This window comes from Schistocerca piceifrons, chromosome 10 (assembly GCF_021461385.2).
Source record: "Schistocerca piceifrons isolate TAMUIC-IGC-003096 chromosome 10, iqSchPice1.1, whole genome shotgun sequence".
In the NCBI taxonomy this organism is placed as follows: Eukaryota; Metazoa; Arthropoda; class Insecta; order Orthoptera; family Acrididae; genus Schistocerca; species Schistocerca piceifrons.
The window spans coordinates 102,388,356-102,408,892 of record NC_060147.1 but is presented as its reverse complement, the minus strand read 5'-3'; the positions used below and the strand labels follow the sequence as shown (position 1 = coordinate 102,408,892).

The 20,537-nt window shown below is 43.1% G+C and overlaps 1 non-coding gene across 1 annotated transcript; it reads right to left on the bottom strand.

The window, feature by feature from the left end:
• Nucleotides 1–831: 831 nt before the first annotated feature.
• Nucleotides 832–905, bottom strand: Trnat-ugu. Its single transcript has one exon. It is a non-coding gene; the product is annotated as a tRNA-Thr (tRNA).
• Nucleotides 906–20,537: the final 19,632 nt, after the last annotated feature.

Below are 20,537 nucleotides of genomic sequence, written 5' to 3'. Positions count from 1 at the left end.
ACATACTGGGTCCGTCCGTTAACAGCGCCATGGAGACGGAAAGCTGCGAACAGAGCGCTGGAGCCTGCCGAGGGATTAGCGGCTGCGGCTGCGGCTGCGGCGCGCCCGCTTAAGCGCCGCTCGTGCGCTCCACTCCAGTCTGACGCACTCACACGCGCACACGCACGCACGCGTGTGGGAGGCGATTAATTCCGGCGGGTAACGGCCGGGTGGCCACACAGGGCCGGCGGTGGCGGCGGCGCTGCGTGCGGAAACCAAACCCGATGTGCGTGCGGTCCGGCTGTCAGTCGGCCGGGTAGAGCTTGTGTGTGTGTGTGTGTGTGTGTGTGTGTGTGTGTGTGTGTGCCCACAGCGGACTTATCTGGGCTCCCGTTCTGTCCGGGCCCTTCCGCCTCTGTGATGCTTCAGCATTAGCCGTACTTCCCACTCGTCTCTCGAAAAGTGCAAGTCCCAATCTGGACTTTCGCCTCTCGCATGGATTTAGCTGTGACTTTTAACTGTGGCCTTTCTTTGTTGTGCTCTACGACATTCGTCAGACTAATTATTATTTGCGTTTGCCTCTCACCCTTAAACTGAATACCACGCCAGATTTCAGGACATAAATAATCAGAAAAGTCTTTCAGTAACACACCCTCGCAATCTCGGTTATTTAAACCATTCGGACCTTCTGACTACAGCTGCGTACACTAACGTTTACTGTGCCGCAGCTGCAACAGAAGTATTTTTTCGCAATGGAAACATAAAGTACAGATTTGTGATAGTTTAACCTTACAATGAAATGAACACCCTTAGCGGCGTTAACATACGTCAACGGGGACAGATGAAAATGTGTTCCCCGACCGGGATTCGAACCCAGGATCTCCTGCTTACATGGCAGACGCTCTATCCATCTGAGCCACCGAGGACACAGAGGAAAGCGCGACTGTAGGGATTTATCTCTGGCACGCCTCTCGCGAAACCCACATTCTCAACGTATTGTCCCGCACTACATTCGTAGTGCCCCCGCCCATTATACTCATTACTCGCGGCGCGTTGCCGATTCCCGTAAGAGTTCGGGCACTGTTTGTGCATTCACAGGGAAGAAGAAGATGGTCAAGTGACCGGTGAGCCTTAACTACATATACAGGGTGTTACAAAAAGGTACGGCCAAACTTTCAGGAAACATTCCTCACACACAAATAAAGAAAAGATGTTATGTATACATGTGTCCGGAAACGCTTAATTTCCATGTTAGAGCTCATTTTAGTTTCGTCAGTATGTACTGTACTTCCTCGATTCACAGCCAGTTCGCCCAATTGAAGGAAGGTAATGTTGGCTTCGGTGCTTGTGTTGACATGCGACTCATTGCTCTGCAGTACTAGCATCAAGCACATCAGTACGTAGCATCAACAGGTTAGTGTTCATCACGAACGTGGTTTTGCAGTGAGTGCAATGTTTACAAGTGCGGAGTTGGCAGGTGCCCATTTGATGTATGGATTAGCACGGGGCAATAGCCGTGGCGCGGTACGTTTGTATCGAGACACATTTCCAGAACGAAGATGTCTCGACAGGAACTCGTTCGAAGCAATTGATCGGCGTCTTAGGGAGCACGGAACATTCCAGCCTATGACTCGCGACTGGGGAAGACCTAGAACGACGAGGACACCTGCAATGGATGAGGCAATTCTTCGTGCAGTTGACGATAACCGACAGCGTCAGACAAGTTGCTGCTATACAAGATGACGTTGACCACGTCACTGTATGGAGAGTGCTACGGGAGAACCAGTTGTTTCCGTACCATGTACAGCGTGTGCAGGCACTATCAGCAGCTGATTCGCCACCACGGGTACACTTCTGCGAATGGTTCATCCAACAATGTGTCAATCCTCATTTCAGTGCAAACGTTCTCTTTACGGGTGAGGCTTCATCCCAACGTGATCAAATTGTACATGTTCACAATCAACATGTGTGGGCTGTCGAGAATCCGCACGCAATTGTGCAATCACGTCATCAACACAGATTTTCTGTGAACGTTTGGGCAGGCATTGTTGGTGATGTCTTGATTGGGCCCCATGTTCTTCCACCTACGCTCAATGGAGCACGTTATCATGATTTCATACGGGATACTCTACCTGTGCTGCTAGAACATGTGCCTTTACACAACATGTGGTTCATGCACGATGGAGCTCCTGCACATTTCAGTCGAAGTGTTCGTACGCTTCTCAACAACAGATTCGGTGACCGATGGATTGGTAGAGGCGGACCAATTCCATGGCCTCCACGCTCTCCTGACCTCAACCCTCTTTCATTTATGGGGGCATTTGAAAGCTCTTGACTACGCAACCCCGGTACCAAATGTAGAGACTCTTCGTGCTGGTATTGTGGACAGCTGTGGTACAATACACCATTCTCCAGGGCTGCATCAGCGCATCCGGAATTCCTTGCGACGGATGGTGGGTGCATGTATCCTCGCTAACGGAGGATATTTTGAATATTTCCTGTAACAAAGTGTTTGAAGTCACGCTGGTACGTTCTGTTGCTGTGTGTTTCCATTCTATGATTAATGTGATTTGAAGAGAATTAATAAAATGAGTTCTAACATGGAAAGTAAGCGTTTCCGGACACATGTCCACATAACATATTTTCTTTCTTTGTGTGTGAGGAATGTCTCCTGAGAGTTTGGCCGTACCTTTTTGTAACACCCTGTATACTAAGATACCATCTTCTTCTTCCGTGCGAATGAACAAACAGTGCCCGAACTCTTACGGGAATCGACAACGCGCCACGAGTAATGACTATAATGGGCGGGGGCACTACGAATGTAGTGCGGGACAATACGCTGAGAATGTGGGTTTCGCGGGAGGCGTGCCAGAGATAAATCCCTGCAGTCGCGCGATCCTCTGTGTCCTCGGTGGTTCAGATGGATAGAGCATGTCCGAAAGAACAGATACCAGTATTAACCTTGTCATCGCCGACCGTGGTGATCTCGTGGTTCTAGGCGCTCAGTCCGGAACCGCGCGACTGCTACGGTCGCAGGTTCGAATCCTGCCTCGGGCATGGATGTGTGTGATGTCCTTAGGTTAGTTAGGTTTAAGTAGTTCTAAGTTCTAGGGGACTGATGACCACAGATGTTAAGTCCCACAGTGCTCAGAGCCATTTGAACCATTTAACCTTGTCATCATGTGCAAGTGCTGCCACCTGTTGGGCATCACTATGAAAATATCAGCAAATCAATGCAGTAGTGTGCAGCATCACATGACAACCAGAATACACGGATGTGGTTGATTCGCTGTATTCCACACTATAATTGGATGTTGTTTTTATTTTGCATGGTAATTTTTGAAAGATCATTTCACTGCTTATTACGATAGAAAATATTTCATAATTAGTTATTTAGTCAATAAAATGAAGCCAAGTATTCACAGTATGTTTGGGAAACTAGTATATATATTTTTGTACAAATCTTGCGCCTAAAATCATTAAACGGTCCAATGTGTGTGAAATCTTATGGGACTCAACTGCGCAGGTTATCAGTCCCTAAGCTTACACACATCCCGCGCGGCAAAATCATTAAAAAAATCAGCTAAGTAGATTACGAATGGACCCTGAGTGCAATCCAAGCAAAACACAAGAAAGGAGACAAGACCTTCTGTTCAAATTGCCGAGGAATTACCCTGCTGAATATAACCTATAATGCACCATATGCAGAAGAGATTCTGGGGGAGTACGAGTGTGTATTTCGGCCTAATAGATGAACGACAGTCCAGATATTTGTGTTGGGGCAAATACATGAAAAGGCATATTGTAACCTCCCCTTAGAATTTATGAAACCTCCCCTTAGAAAAATTTATGAATGACTATGCTGATAAACCTCTTACGTTATTTGATTTTCAAACAGCTGAGCAAAACTGAACGTACTCAGACATTTCTCTCTTTACTTATTCTGATCATCACTAAACTGACACACAATATTTTTAGCGCAACGCAGTCTGACTTTCAGTAATCCCTACAAAAGAATGGTCGTGACTAACAATAACCTACACGTTTCATGAATGACTTACCTCACAAAAATCTTCGTTACTCAAACTACTGCAATACAGCGAGCGCCAGTACAGCCAGCTAAATAAAGATTCTAACTACTGAAGGCACTAACTACTGATAGTCATAGTTAGCAAATGAAAGATTTTGATAGAGAACAAACAATGTATTTACCTTAATAATTTTCAAAAGTCGTCATATATATACCTATCATTCATGACATCAATCTTTACTAATTTCCGTTTTCTGGTGGACACACGTCCAGTTCGTCCGCTTATAGCAACCCCTCAAAACTCTGGCATCTCTCTCTCTGCACATCCACCACTGCTGGCGGCTCACCTCCAACTGCACAACGCTACAATAGCGACTATTCCAACAATGCCAACCAGCCAGAGACTGCACACAGCACAGTCAGTGATTTTCATACAGATAGCTACGTGGTGTTACCAACACAAAAACCTAAACAACCTACTTACAATATAACACTGAGCTTCATAACCTCTACCTAGACTTCAAGCAGGCGTTTGATAGTTTCGATAAAGCACAAATGCTAAATGATCTGCTGCTGCTTGGTACTCCATCGAAGTATATCTCACTTATTCAAGCTACATTGGCTGGTTTCAAGGATGCAGTGCGAGAAGATGGAGAACTGAGCAATTGGGAATCAGACAAGGGGACACACTCTCTACGATGCTTTTCAATCTGAATCTTGAAGCATCAGCATCCATGCCTAAGCTTCAGATATCTGTTTACATAGGCAGAGAGTCGACTCTAGTATGCGCATATGCTGATGATGTAGCAATTATTAGTAGAAGAAGAGTATCACTAAAGAGGACAATATGTGAGCTGAACGAAGCCGCAGGACCTAGAGGCCGTTCCATAAATGAAACAGAGACTAAGTGAACGAATTTCACCAGGAAGGAAAATAATAATTTTGGACATCTGCGGAACTTTGACTATTTGGGCTCTAATATTAACAGCACGGATTCCACATCAACTAAAATACACTACTGGCCATTAAAATTGTTACACCAAGAAGAAATGCAGATGAGAAACGGGTATTCATTGCACAAATATATTATACTAGGACTGACATGTGATTATATTTTCACGCAATTTGGGTGCATAGATCCTGAGAAATCAGTACCCAGAACAACCACCTCTGGCCGTAATAATGGCCTTGATACGACTAGGCATTGAGTCAAATACAGCTTGGATTGCGTGTACAGGTACAGCTGCCCATGCAGCTTCAACACGATACCACAGTTCATCAAGAGTAGTGACTGGCGTATTGTGACGAGCCAGTTGTTCGGCCACCATTGACCAGACGTTTTCAGTTGGTGAGAGATCTGGAGAATGTGCTGGCCAGGGCAGCAGTCGAATATTTTCTGTATCCAGAAAGGCCCGTACAGGACCTGCAACATGCAGTGGTGCATTATCCTGCTGAAATGTAGGGTTTCGCGGGGATAGAATGAAGAGTGGAACCACGGGTCTTAACACATCTGAAATGTAATGTGTACTGTTCAAACAGCCGTCAATGCGAACAAGAGGTGACCGAGACGTGTAACCAATGGCAACCCATACCATCACGCCGGGTGATACGCCATTATGGCGATGACGAATACACGCTTCCAATGTGCGTTCATCACGATGTTGCCAAACACGGATGTGACCATCATGATGCTGTAAACAGAACCTGGATTCATCCGTGCTCCCAGGTTCGTCGTTGAGTACACCATCGTGGGCGCTCCTGTCTGAAATGCAACGTCAATGGTGACCGCAACAATGGTCTCCGAGCTGATAGTCCATGTTGCCGCAGACGTCGTCAAACTGTTCGTGCAGATGGTTGTTGTGTTGCAAACATCCCCATCTGTTAGGAATCGAGACATGGCTGCACGTTCAGTTACAGCTATGCGGATAAGATGGCTGTCATCTCGACTGCTAGTGATACGAGGGCGTTGGGATCCAGCACGGCGTTCCGTATTACGCTCCTGAAGCCACCGATTCCATATTCTGCTAACAGTCATTGGATCACGACCAACGCGAGCAGCAATTCGAGATATGATAAACCGATATTGTGGTAGGCTACACTCCGACCTTAATCAAAGTCGAAAACGTGATGGTACGCATTTCTCCTCCTTACACGAGGCATCACAACGACGTTTCACCAGGCAACGCCGGTCAACTGCTGTTTGTGTATGAGAAATCGATTGGAAACGTTCCTAACGTCAGCACGTTGTAGGTGTCGCCACTGGCGCCAACCTTGTGTGAATGCTCTGAAAAGTTAATGATTTGCATATCACAGCATCTTCTTCATGTCGGTTATATTTCGCGTCTGTAGCACGTCATCTTCGTGGTGCAGCAATTTTAATGGCCAGTAGTGTAAAACTGCGCATCCTAAGTGGTAATAGATGCTTCCTCACGTTTAAGAAAATGTTGGCCTCTAGATTATTAAATAGGCAGCTGAAGCTGCGACTATATGAGATCATCATCAGTCCAATTGTAACCTACGGACGCGCAACATGGACGCTAACGAGTATTGATGAACAACAGCTCAGGATATTTGAACATAGAGTACTGCGCAAGATCTATGGGGCACTTCAGGATAATAAGGGTTTCTGGAGATCTAGAACAAATACTGAGTGGATCGCCTCATACAAGGAGCTGACATCGCAAGAATTATAAGAAGTAGAATAATAGCCTGGCTTGGGCCTGTCCTCAGGATAGATACTGGAAGAACGACTTAAAGGATTTTTGAATTGAGGCCAATCGAAAGAAGAGAGAGAGGAAGGTCACGAAGACGGTTGACAGATGATCTGGAAGAAGATATAAAATCTTTCAGAGTCCGAGAATGGCGGAGAACCGCGCTAGAGAGGGCAGAATGGAGGAAACTTGTTGATGAGGCTAAAACCCACACAGGCTTGTAATGACGTGAGACTGAGGCAACAGTTAAGCCACTCAGCTCCACAGTTATCACTTCTGTGTCACTGATCACCTGGCAGTACAAAAAAAAAATGGTTCAAATGGCTCTGAGCACTATGCGACTTAACTTCTGAGGTCATCAGTCGCCTAGAACTTAGAACTAATTAAACCTAACTAACTTAAGGACATCACACACATCAATGCCCGAGGCAGGATTCGAACCTGCGACCGGAGCGGTCACGCGGTTCCAGACTGAAGCACCTTTAACCGCACGGCCACACCGGCCGGCACCTGGCAGCACAATCCTTCAATTTCAGAAACGCTGTTTTTTTTCTGAACTAGATATAAATGAGGCCATTAAAAGATTGACAATGAGAAAAGCCGCAGGACTGGATGGCGTATTTCCTGAATTTATAAAACACATAGGGGAACATGGAAGAACTTGGCTGAAGAAGTTCTACAATGACCTATCAACCTCTTTAAAGTACTTGAGGTGACTAGGAATTGCCGTTAAGGTCCTAGACCCGATGAAGGGAAACTCCTGATCTACTCCTCCATGCGGTAGAGAGTGGGCAACTTCATGTGATGGCTGACGTAGACAGGGACCGAGGGATGACCGGGATAAGTCATCACCCCACCATTTGCTGGACAGGGCACCCTCTTGCCCTGGAAAAGAGAAATCATTTCCAAAGGCGGAAGAACCAACCGATGGTCAACGGCATAGGATGTGGAAGGCAACGGGAAACCACCACATTAAAGAACTACGGTTATGCCAAGCATCAGTAGTAAACCATGTCAGTATCTTCTGTAAAATTTTCTGGAGATAAAATAGTCTCCCAATCGGATCTCCGGGTGGGGACTGCAAAAGATACAGACAACGTGAAGGAAAGGAATCCCAATTTTCACATAGCCACATGGAATGTGAGAACACTGCTTAAGTGTAGCAAGCTGGAAAATGTAAAACTTGAAATGGAACGACTGGGAATCGATATCCTACGCATATTGGAGATGAGATGGCCCCAACCAGGTCATTTCTGGATTGAGTTGTTTGGGGGAGGAGAACAGACAGCGAGGTCATCGGTCTCATCGGATTAGCGAAGGACGGGGAAGAAAGTACGCCGCGCCCTTTCAAAGGAACCATCCCGGCATTTTCCTGGAGCAATTTAGGGAAATCACGGAAAACCTAAATCAGGACGGCCGGACGCGGGATGGTGATTTCTGCTCTGGAGAATACAGAGTCATTCACACTGGATGGACCAGGAATGATAGAAGTTGTAATAATTTTGAGGAAAGACTATGGCTCATATGTCAAGAGATATAGCTCTCGAATAATACTAGTCAAACAAAAACTAAAGCAAAGGACACTATGATAATACAAATATACACGCCAACATCCAAAGAAGAAGATGGAGTCATTGACGAAATGTACGAAGAAATAAGTAATGCGATGAGAAATGTTAAGGGAGATGAAAACCTGATTGCCATGGGGGACTGGAACGTAATTGTGGGTGAAGAACCGGAGGAAGGAATTTTTGGCGAATATGGACTTGAAAGAAGAAATGAAAGAGGAGATCGACTTATCGAGTTCTGCTCGAGGAACCAATTAGTTGTTGCAAACACACTTTTCCAGCATCACAAACGAAGAAGATGCACATGGAAGGCCCCTGTAGACCTGAGGAGACAACAGATTGATTACATTCTAGTGAAAGCACGTTTGAGGAACCAGATAAATGATTGCAGGAGCTATCCGTCTGCAGACATAGGCAGTGATCATAACTTGGTCCTGATGAAAAGTTCACTGAGATTCAAACGTTTGAAGAAGACGCCAGTAAAACTTAAATGGGAACTAGAAAAACTGAAAAATGAGGAACTGGGAAAGGGCTATGCTCATGAAACAGACAACCTAGCTAAGAATTTTCAACATGGTGGTGTAAATGAAGACTGGGATCAAATTAAATTTGTTATATACAAAGCAGCAGAAAAGATAGTTGGAAGAATTCAACTAAAAAACAAGAGGAAATGGATTACAGCAGATATTATTGAGCTTATAGAAAACAGGAGATTATACAAAAATGCAACTGATGAACAAGGAAAAGCTGAATACAGAAGACTAAGGAATATAATTAATAGAGAAGCTAGGAAAGCAAAAGAAAATTTTCTTGAAGAAATGTACAGAGAAGTGGAAGAAAATATGCAGAACGAAAGAACTGATTTAGCCTACAGAACAGCAAATCAATTTTTTAACAAACGTAAAACAACACTCTCAGGCACAATAGAAAATAAAGAGGGGAAATTGCTGTTTGGTGAAGACATGGTGAAGAGATGGAAAGAATACATAGAGGAGTTGTATGCCGGAATACCTCTTTCGGAGGTATTAATAGGAAGGGAAGAGCAAGTAGACGAAGATGACAAGGGAGATTACATTCTGCAAAAAGAATTTGACGGAAAGAACTACGAGACGACAAAGCAACGGGTATTGATGACATACCTGCACATGTAATTAAGAATGCTGGTGACAGCATGAAAATGATGCTGCTTAAACTTATTAGGTCCATCTATAACACAGGAGAGATACCGACAGACTTCCAGAAATGCATCATTGTTCCTATACGAAAGAAGGCAGCAGCTATAAAATGCGAACAGTACCGAACTCTAAGCATAATATCACATGCATTAAAAATTCTCATAAAAATTGTTCTGAAGAGAATTGAAGAGAAGGTGGAGGATATGCCTTTGTAGACATGGAAAAGGCATTTGATAACGTTATCAGGTGGGACCTCCCCCCATGAACCATGGACCTTGCCGTTGGTGGGGAGGCTTGCGTGCCTCAGCGATACAGATGGCCGTACCGTAGGTCCAACCACAACGGAGGGGTATCTGTTGAGAGGCCAGACAAACGTGTGGTTCCTGAAGAGGGGCAGCAGCCTTTTCAGTTGTTGCAAGGGCAACAGTCTGGATGATTGACTGATCTGGCCTTGTAACAATAACCAAAGCGGCCTTGCTGTGCTGGTACTGCGAACGGCTGAAAGAAAGGGGAAACTACGGCCGTAATTTTTCCAGAGGGCATGCAGCTTTAGCGTATGATTAAATGATAATGGCGTCCTCTTGGGTTAAATATTCCGGAGGTAAAATAGTCCCCCATTTGGATCTCCGGGCGGGGACTACTCAAGAGGATGTCGTTATCAGGAGAAAGAATACTGGCGTTCTTCGGATCGGAGCGTGGAGTGTCAGATCATTTAATCGGGCAGGTAGGTTAGAAAATTTAAAAAGGGAAATGGATAGGTTAAAGTTAGATATAGTGAGAACTAGTGAAGTTCGGTGGCAGGAGGAACAAGACTTCTAGTCAGGTGACTACAGGGTTATAACCACAAAATCAAATAGGGGTAATGCAGCAGTAGGTTTAATAATGAATAGGAAAATAGGAATGCGGGTAAGCTACTACAAACAGCATAGTGAACGCATTATTGTTGTCAAGATAGATACAAAGCCCACACCTACTACAGTAGTACAAGTTTATATGCCAACTAGCTCTGCAGATGACGAAGAAATTGAAGAAATGTATGATGAAATAAAAGAAATTATTCAGATTGTGAAGGGTGACGAAAATTTAATAGTCATGGGTGACTGGAATTCGGTAGTAGGAAAAGGGAGAGAAGGAAACGTAGTAGGTGAATATGGATTGGGGCTAAGAAATGAAAGAAGAAGCCACCTGGTAGAATTTTGCACAGAGCACAACTTAATCATAGCTAACACTTGGTTTAAGAATCATGAAAGAAGGTTGTATACATGGACGAACCCTGGAGATACTAAAAGGTATCAGATAGATTATATAATGGTAAGAGATAGATTTAGGAACCAGGTTTTAAATTGTAAGACATTTCCAGGGGCAGATGTGGACTCTGACCACAATCTATTGGTTATGACCTGTAGATTAAAACTGAAGAAACAGCAAAAAGGTGAGAACTTAAGGAGATGGGACCTGGATAAACTGAAAGAACCAGAGGTTGTAGAGAGTTTCAGGGAGAGCATAAGGGAACAATTGACAGGAATGGGGGAAAGAAATACAGTAGAAGAAGAATGGGTAGCTTTGAGGGTTGAAGTAGTGAAGGCAGCAGAGGATCAAGTAAGTAAAAATACGAGGACTAGTAGAAATCCTTGGGTAACAGAAGAAATATTGAATTTAATTGATGAAAGGAGAAAATATAAAAATACAGTAAATGAAGCAGGCAAAAAGGAACAAACTTCTCAAAAATGAGATCGACAGGAAGTGCAAAATGGCTAAGCAGGGATGGCTAGAGGACAAATGTAAGGATGTAGAGGCTTATCTCACCAGGGGTAAGATAGATACTGCCTACAGGAAAATTAAAGAGACCTTTGGAGATAAGAGAACCATTTGTATGAACATCAAGAGCTCAGATGGAAACCCAGTTCTAAGCAAAGAAGGGAAGGCAGAAAGGTGGAAGGAGTATATAGAGGGTCTATACAAGGGCGATGTACTTGAGGACAATATTATGGAAATGGAAGAGGATGTAGATGAAGATGAAATGGGAGATACGATACTGCGTGCAGAGTTTGACAGAGCACTGAAAGACCTGAGTCGAAATAAGGCCCCCGGAGTAGACAACATTCCATTGGAACTACTGACGGCCTTGGGAGAGCCAGTCTTGACAAAACTCTACCATCTGGTGAGCAAGATGTATGAAACAGGCGAAATACCCTCAGACTTCAAGTAGAATATAATAATTCCAATCCCAAAGAAAGCAGGTGTTGACAGATGTGAAAATTACCGAACAATCAGTTTAATAAGCCACAGCTGCAAAATACTAACACGAATTCTTTACAGACGAATGGAAAAACCAGGAGAAGCCGATCTCGGGGAAGATCAGTTGGGATTCCGTAGAAATACTGGAACACGTGAGGCAATACTGACCTTACGACTTGTCTTAGAAGAAAGATTAAGGAAAGGCAAACCTACGTTTCTAGCATTTGTAGACTTAGAGAAAGCTTTTGACAATGTTGACTGGAATACTCTCTTTCAAATTCTAAAGGTGGCAGGGGTAAAATACAGGGAGCGAAAGGCTATTTACAATTTGTACAGAAACCAGATGGCAGTTATAAGAGTCGAGGGGCATGAAAGGGAAGCAGTGGTTGTGAAAGGAGTGAGACTGGATTGTAGCCTGTCCCCGATGTTATTCAATCTGTATATTGAGCAAGCAGTAAAGGAAACAAAAGAAAAATTCGGAGTAGGTATTAAAATCCATGGAGAAGAAATAAAAACTTTGAGGTTCGCCGATGACATTGTAATTCTGTCAGAGACAGCAAAGGACTTGGAAGAACAGTTGAATGGAATGGATAGCGTCTTGAAAGGAGGATATAAGATGAACATCAACAAAAGCAAAACGAGGATAATGGAATGCAGCCGAATTAAGTCGGGTGATGCTGAGGGAATTAGATTAGTCAATGAGACACTTAAAGTAGTAAAGGAGTTTTGCTATTTGGGGAGCAAAATAACTGATGATGGTCGAATTAGAGAGGATATAAAATGTAGACTGGCAATGGCAAGGAGAGCGTTTCTGAAGAAGAGGAACTTGTTAACATCGAGTATAGATTTAAGTGTCAGGAAGTCATTTCTGAAAGTATTTGTATGGAGTATAGCCATGTATGGAAGCGAAACATGGACGATAAATAGTTTGGACAGGAAGAGAAGCTTTCGAAATGTGGTGCTACAGAAGAATACTGAAGATAGATGGGTAGATCACATAACTAATGAGGAGGTATTGAATAGTACTGGAGAGAAGAGAAATTTGTGGCACAACTTGACTAGAAGAAGGTATCGGTTGGTAGGGCGTATTCTGAGGCATCAAGAGATCACCAATTTAGTACTGGAGGGCAGCGTGGAGGGTAAAAATCGTAGAGGGAGACCAAGAGATGAATACACTAAGCAGATTCAGAAGGATGTAGGTTGCAGTAGGTACCGGGAGATGAAGAAGCTTGCACAGGGTGGAGTAGTATGGAGAGCTGCATCAAACCAGTCTCAGGACCGAAGACCACAACAACAACAACATCTGGCAAGAGATGTTCAGAGTGCTGAGGAAAAGTGGAATAAAGTAAAAAGACATCCATGTGATACTCAGTTTCTATAAGAATGAGTTGGCAGTGATTAGGAACTGTCACCACCAACAAGAAGCAAATATTAGAAATGGGGTAAGGATAGGATGTGTACTCTCTCTTCTTATATTCAATGCTTACATCCAGGAAGCTATAGACCAAGTGGACAGAAGATAGACATGCTACGTTAAGCAGATGATATTGCTATAGTCATGGAGACAAAAGAAGATCTAAAGGAAGTCCTCAGAACAATGGAAAAAATTCTTTGCAATGAATATGGAATGAGAATACACTAGAAAAAGACTAAAGTGATGGTATGCAGTACAGGAACCTCTGAGAATGAGATCGGAAGAGAGGAGCTGGAAGTGATTGAGCAATTTGCTTACCTGGGAAGCAAAATCACAAGAGATGGTAGAAACCGGAAAGAAATTGCGACCAGAATACAAAAGGCCAATATTGCATTTAATCGGAGAAGGAACTTTGTCACCTTATCTCTGCGGAGGCACATCCAAACAAGAAGAGACAGACTTATAGGGCACATCCGACGATACAACAACATCATTGGAACAATAGCAGAAGGAGCTATTGAGGGAAGGAATCGGCGGGGGGCGACCAAGGATATCATACATGCAACAAATCATGAGTGACATTGGATGTAACACATATGTGGAAATGAAGAGGACGGCAGACAGAAGAGAGGAATGCTGCTCTGCTGCAAACAAACCTCAGGATTGAACACTAAAAGAAGAAGAAAAAAAAATATCAACTGATCGAAATATATCGATCTACCGAAATGTTTAGAACTATAGAAAATTATAGTCTATCGAAATATATCAACCTATCGTCATACGCTGACCTATCATGTATATAACGATCTGTAGATATCAGACTATCGAAAGATTTCGATCTATCGAAGAAATAGAGCTACCGGAAACTAACGATATATCTAAAAATTGACGATTTACCCAAAGATATCGGTATATAGAGAAATATCGATCAATCGTAAAATATTGATCCATAAAGAAAAAAGTCTACCGTAAATTATCATTCCACCGGAAAACATAGATCTGTCGAGAAACAACGATCTATCGGCACACAAGGATGTGTTGAATATGATCTATCGAAATTTGTAGATCTGTTGAAAAATCCCTATCGAATAATATCGATCTATTAAAACATATCGTTCCATCGACGAATTTAGTTTCATAGAGAAATATCGGTCCATCGAAGCATGTCGATACATCAAAGAATGTTGACCCATCCACGAATATCGATCCAATTCTCGAAGAATATATATCTGCTCAGAAATTTCTACCTTTCCAATAATTCTGATTTCTCCAAGAATTTCGATCTATCGAGTTTCAATTTATCGAAGAGGACGATTCATGTGAAGAATACTGATCTACCGAAGAATACCGATATCTCGAAGAATACCGATCCATCGAAGAACACTGATCTTTCGAAGAATACCTGTCTCTCGAAGAATACCTTTCTCTCGAAGAATACCTATCTTTTGAAGAATACCTATCTCACAAACAATACCTATCTCTCGAAGAATACCTACTTCTCGAAGAATATCTATCTCTCGAATAATGTCCTCTCCAAGAGTATCTATCTCTCGAAGAGTATCTCCTGATTAATACATCCAAACAAATCAGCCATAGCCGGGCACTACCTAGAATGGAATACGGTGAGACCAGCATCGTGGTGCAAGCGCCAAATTTCTGGGACAGCATCATTAAGAAGTCTATCGAAACAAACGTGTCAGAAACTCTAATAAGAGGCGTGGTGGTTTCAATTCAAATAACGCTTAGGGTCCGGCATTCAGTGTAGTAAAATCTCGTCTGTCCATGACATTCACCAAAGTTGGAAAACACTGAGAGAATTAGCGTTTCATGACATATCAGTGGAATCTCTGAAAAACGAAATAACTTCAAAGAACATTGTGGGCGCTGTGAACCGAACTCGGTTATAAATAGCGGCGTGAGACAAACAATAGCTCACAGTCTGGTTGGAATGCAAGCAGCGAGTACATGGAAAAAACAACTCGGCAGAACACCCAGAAGCTCACCTTAACACAATTAATTATTTGTGTGTGAGGTTGTAGCAGAGATTATCTATAGACTGAGGATAACACATATTTCCTTTGATTTCAGAAAAGCGCTTGATTGTGTGGAGCACGAAATATTTTTGCAAAGTTCGACTGTTTTGGGATTATGGACCAAGCTCAACAACGATTCATTTAATGTATGGAATGTAGAAAACAGAAGGTTGTCCCCCAGCCTCAACAAACACGGACTACATTTGATTTTGACTAGGGTCAAGTAAAGAGGGGATTACCATAGGGCTCTATTCTTGGTCTGTTACTATTCTTCACACATATCAATGATCTGCAGCTAAATATGACTTAATGTTCTTTGCATATGACACAAGTGATATTATGAAAGACTTGGAACATAATACAAACAACATAGCTAATAGAGCAGGCAGTATCATCAGCATGAGGATTTCAGACAACAGGAAATGGTTAGAGTTTTTGACACGAAACCCTCGTAAAAGCACAATTTTATTTCCAAAAGGTCAGTCAGTGACATATTATGAGTGATGGAAATCTTTTCTTGAAGTATCCGTCCAGCATTCAGTTATGTACAGACTTGATGCATGTCTGAGTAGCTTTGGTTCACACGGTCCCACGGACCTTGATAAATAAGTTAAAAAAGAAATTAAATTGATTTAAAAAATATATTAATTAAAAAATAAAACTTACATCTTCAGAAAAAGTTACTTAAAAATAATGTGATGAATGAAATGACAATCTGCTATGTAGCAAGTCGGATTGTCACTTCATGTATTAAACAATCTCTGAAGTTAAAATGAGCGGCTGGTCTCCCGTAGGTACTGCCTACCCGCTGCTTCCGGCCCTCTGGCGTGATTAGTTTTTGGCAGTTTTGCAATCCTGCCGGCGAGTGGGGGTCTGCCCCGTCAGAGCGATTATGTGACCTGGGCAGCAAGTTGAAGTCCCCAGCTAGCGAGGCAATCTCGCCGCAGAGTTGGCAGCACTGGTAATTAGGCTGGAGGGAGGTGAGGTAAGGGAGGGTCGCCTGCAGCTGACAGCTCTTTCCCAGAGGCAGGTGTGACACAAATACGTCTGCCTACAGCCCCACCCACCCATCACAACAGCCAGACACAAACAGTCATGAACTGACTGTCGCAAACCACCACTCCGAACAAGAGTGTAATGGCTGTACGTAACAAACTGACAACTCTAACAACTCCTGTATTATCTGTATTTACAACTACATACATACTCTGTAATTTACTACTACAAGCATGACAGAGGGTACCTTCGATCGTTCATGGGCGGCTTGGCCACCAAATGATGTAGGTGAGTTTACGGTAGTTTACTTTGCATGTGGAAATGGTCTTCTCTAGCATACACCTGCTGTAGGAGCCTCTTCCGTCTTTCGAGAGCGATGTTTATTGTGTCTTTCCAGATGTTATCTCACAGCCTAATTCTGGGTCTTCCTCTTCTTTTCTTTACTTCTATTGTTCTTCAAAATGCTATTCTATGTAATCTGTTCTCTGTCATTCTTGCTACGTGGCCTGCCCATTTCAACCTTGTCTTTTTTAGCACTTTGACTATGTTATGGCGTTTGTACAGCTCCCTTGATTAATTTTTTCTTATCCTATATTCCACCCTATTTTCATCACATACATGTCCAAAAATCAACATTACTATTTTCCTTTCAAATATTAATAGTTTTTCTTCATTTTTCTTTCTGAAAATTGATGTATTACATCCATACAATGTTGCTGCTGTAATAGCCGCTTGATGGAATATAATTTTGTAGAAATTAGTGATTATTTTTTCGTAAGATCTTGATAAAACTGAAAAGTGTCTGTTCCCTGTTGCTAGACTGCCATCTGTTCCTATACACCTACTACTGTCACTTAAATTATTCCCTAAGTACCCAAACCTGTCAACTATCTTGAAAGTGAATCCACCTACACCCTAAGATGCAAAACTTCGGATTTTCTTCTTTATGGCCAGAGAGCTATTCTGTCTTTTCTCCATTAACACTTAATCCTGTTTTCTCGGAGATTTCTGAACTAATTTTGGAACTACTTATTAATGCTACGTCTCGGGAGACAAGCCTCGCAATGTCCATCCTCTGTAGTTGGATCCCTTGTGGATTAGTTTTAGTAAATTCTCTATCCATCTTGTCTTCTACATGGGTACTACTCTACCCTCTAGCACTTCATCCAAAAGGGAGGTAAGCGAAGCACACAACAACGACCAAAATTGCACGTAAAATTCCTATGGAAGGCCACCTACACCCGAGGACTTTTGAGAAGGCGATTCCGCAATAAGTTTGTAAACTTCCTCGGACTGAAAGGCAGCTAAGAGCGTTGCATTATATTCAGGTGTAACTGTCGTATCTAAGATGCAGACAAGTGGGTCGTAAAGGGTTTCACTGGACTCATCGATGTCGTAGATGTCTACGTAGTACAGGTGTAAGATACGCACTATGTCAGCTTGCGCTATTACGATACGTCCATTATTTGTCGTGAGAAAATGAATACAAGCGCGTCGGAAGTTTTTCGGTCACCAATGAACGCGGCTTCGATCGGATTTTCAAACCTTCCATTTGTATTCTCTTCAAGGTCAGCAATTTTGCCTTTACACTCCTAGCATCCGCAATTCGCAGAGTGGTGTGATCTGGAGCAGCATAAAGTTCACGCAGAATGGAATAGTAATATTCATAGGTTATCCTAAAGTCTCGCGCTTTGGCAGCACAGAAAAGTATCAGAGTATGCCTGAGCCTGGTATTTGCTAACTGTTTCCACCAGTCAAGCCGGCCGCTGTGGCCGAGCGGTTCTAGGCGCTTCAGTCCGAAACCGCGCTGCTGCTACGGTCGCAGGTTCGAATCCTGCCTCGGGCATGGATGTGTGCGTGATGTCCTTAGGTTAGTTAGGTTTAATTAGTTCTATGTTCTAGGGGACTGATGACCTCAGATATAAAGTCCCATAGTGCGTAGAGCCATTTGAACCATTTGAGCCACCTGTCAAGGGTGGAAGATAAATTCCCAGTTGACCATAGAGTACAGTCCCACATGACTCGCATCATGTCACCAAGAGAGGGGTTACGTAGGTGAGCGACGTTTAGCATCCACGGACGGTGAAACAATTTGACTGGTTGCCGTTCAAGATTGATATCCGTAAAGGAAGCTTGGATGACTTCAACAGTAAAACCTATCTTACCTGGAACTAGAGGCCGGCCGATGTGGCCGAGTGGTTCTAGGCGCTTCAGTCTGGAACCGCGCGACTGCTACGGTTGCAGGTTCGAATCCTGCCTTGGGCATAGATGTGTGTGATGTCCTTAGTTAGGTTTAAGTAGTTCTAAGTTCTAGGGGACTGATGACCTCAGATGTAAAGTCCCATTGTGCTCAGAGCCATTTGAACCATTTGAACCTGCTACTAGAAGTCGCAGTAAAGTGGGTAAATTTAACTAACGTCGGCTATTTACAAATCTAGACGACTTTTAGGCGTAAGGAGAGGACCAATTTTCACGAGAGAAATTAAAGTTCGAAGACTGATCCGCAGGACGCAATACACAGTTAAAATCTAGAATGAGATTTTCACTCTGCAGCGGAGTGTGCGCTGTTAAAATCACCGCCCAATAGAATGCCCGAAGGACTCTTACGCAACAGGTAAACAATATTCTCTTTATAAATACGCGAACGATCCACTGCGCGACCAGTGCCAGAAGGGGCATATAAAACAACCAACGTAAGATTAAAAAGTTGACAACCTATGTCCCTGCAAGAATCCAACATTTCCACCTCAACAATAGGAACGCCTTCGCGAAAGAATAACGCTGTCCCCGTAGAATATTCGGGTGCTACATTAAAGATCATACGAAAACCAGGTCAGGAGAAGTTACTAAATAACTCCTCCTGTAAGAAGATTATGTCCGCACATGAATTATAAATGAACGCAGTGAAGCCAACCGAAATTCTGATTCCACACGATTAACGTTTAAGGAAAGGAAGATGTAGGCTTTGGTCGTTTATCACTGTTATAGAGGGATGTATTGAGCGTATTGAATTAGTTACGTATAGCATTAGGTAGACAGCTGCGCGTTATGGTCAATTGCGGTGTCCACAAATGAAGCAGACATTGGGAGACCAGAACCCCCATCATCAGAACCTTTTTTCTTAGATATCTTACGTGCCACCGCACGATCAGGTTACGTATGCTGTTTCTGTCGGCTACGTGGCATGGCCAGACGGAAGCGTGGGAGGGGTCGTAGGCACAGCCTCCTGCCCCGTAGAACAAAGGTCATGTTCTCCAGGTCCAGTCACTAAGACGGAAGCATTCTGTGGAGCTACCAATACAACAGGTATCTCTAACGTCGATCAGTTATAGAATTTTGGAGCACGTATTATGTTCGAGTTTAGTGACTTTTCTGGAGTCTAGAAATCTACTCTGTAGGAATCAGTGTCGGTTTCGAAAAAGACGATCGTGTGAAACCCATCTCGCACTATTCGTCCACGAAACTCAGAGGGCCATAGACACAGGTTCCCAGGTAGATGCGGTGTTTCTTGACTTCTGCAAGGCGTTCTATACAGTTCCCCACAATCGTTTAATGAACAAAGTAAGACCATATGGACTATCAGACCAATTGTGGGATTGGATTTAAGAGTTCCTAGATAACAAAACGCAGCATGTCATTCTCAATGGAGAGAAGTCTTCCGAAGTAAGAGTGATTTCAGGTGTGCCGCAGGATAGTGCCGTAGGACCGTTGCTATTCACAATATACATAAATGACCTTGTGGATAACATCCGAAGTTCACTAAGGCTTTTTGAGGATGATGCTGTGGTATATCGAGAGGTTGTAACAATGCAAAATTGTACTGAAATGCAGGAGGATCTGCAACGAATTGACTCATGGTGCAGGGAATGGCAATTGAATCTCAGTGTAGACAAGTGTAATGTGCTGCAAATACATAGAAAGAAAGATCCTTTATCATTTAGCTACAATATAGCAGGTCAGCAACTGGAAGCAATTAATTCCATAAATTATCTGCGAATAGGCATTAGGAGTGATTTAAAATGGAATGATCATATAAAGTTGATCGTCGGTAAAGCAGACGCCAGAGTGAGATTTGTAGTGTTGGCAGAAGAGCCAACACTGTTTTTCTAGAGGAGGCCGAAATGCACGCGTTTAATTACACGCTGACTGGCGCGAGGTCTGGAACAGTTAAAGGAATTAATAGTAGCAAATAAAGTAAGTAGTTGATATAATACTTAACTTTAATCCACAATTGTAGAACATCTCTCGTTACGGTACATGCTTCATAATATTAATTATCAATTGAATACGGCGCCTTGCAAGGTCGTAGCAAATGTAGCTGAAGGCTATGCTAACTATCGTCTCGGCAAATGAGAGCGTATTTGTCAGTGAACCATTGCTATGAACGTCGGCT